The 924-nt window shown below is 49.2% G+C and overlaps 1 protein-coding gene across 1 annotated transcript in view; it reads right to left on the bottom strand.

Moving 5' to 3' along the window:
• The window catches only part of DGCR6L (DiGeorge syndrome critical region gene 6-like), a 9,035-nt gene that overhangs the window by 7,085 nt on the left and 1,026 nt on the right, over window positions 1–924 (bottom strand). The window lies entirely within an intron of this gene.

The raw sequence follows: 924 nt of genomic DNA, 5'->3' as shown, positions 1-924 counted from the left end.
CAGAAATAAAGACAGGCCATTATTAGAGTTCTCATGAAAATTCAAACTTGATGTGAAATTATGGATCAAAAATAGAATCTTCATCTCTTTAGACTAGTGGTCAGCAAACCACAGCTCGCGAGCCACATGCGGTTCTTTGACCCCTTGAGTGTGGCTCTTCCTAAGCCTTGGGAGTACCCTAATTAAGTTAATAACAACGTACCTACCTATATAGTTTTAAGTTTAAAAAATTTGGCTCTCAAAAGCTCCTGTCAAAAGTGCTTGGGTCACGGAGTCCCCGAGCTCCGCCAATGTCAAGCGGCGTGACCTTGCGCCAGTTTTGTCACTTTTGGGGCCTCGGTCTTCTTGTCTTCCACTCGTGGGACGCTATTCCGGGCCACTTGTCAAGGGGGACTGCCCCCGACCCGGGCTGGGAGCTCCAGGCAGGGCCTGCGCGTGCCTGGCATCGGGCTGGCATCAGGCTGGCATCCCCGCCCCTCGTCCACCTCCACCCACAGGGTCAGCATGGAGAAGAAAACCCAGTTCAACGCCTCATTCCAACCTTGAAAATAAATGATTGGGAATCCCCAATTACACTTTTTATAAACTATCAAAATCTACCAAAAAATCAGACTGCTGAATATTCTGCTGTGCTCTTGGGGGCAGGAGGCGGGAGATTCCTGTCTTAGAGAAATGGCATTGCCAGCATTGTCATGGGTCTGCCCCGTCTGGAATGGGTGGGTTCCTTAATAAATTATATATATATTTACTGATTTCAGAGAGTAAGGAAGAGGGATAGAAACATCCATGATGAGAGAGAACCACTCCGCCAATGTCAAGCGGCGTGACCTTGCGCCAATTTTGTCACTTTTGGGGCCTCGGTCTTTTTGTCTTCCACTCGTGGGACGCTATTCGGGGCCACTTGTCAAGCGAGACTGCCCCCGC

This window comes from Myotis davidii, unplaced genomic scaffold, assembly GCF_000327345.1.
Source record: "Myotis davidii unplaced genomic scaffold, ASM32734v1 scaffold223, whole genome shotgun sequence".
In the NCBI taxonomy this organism is placed as follows: domain Eukaryota; kingdom Metazoa; phylum Chordata; class Mammalia; order Chiroptera; family Vespertilionidae; genus Myotis; species Myotis davidii.
Note: the sequence above shows the minus strand (reverse complement) of the source record. Positions and strands in the feature narration are given on the sequence as shown.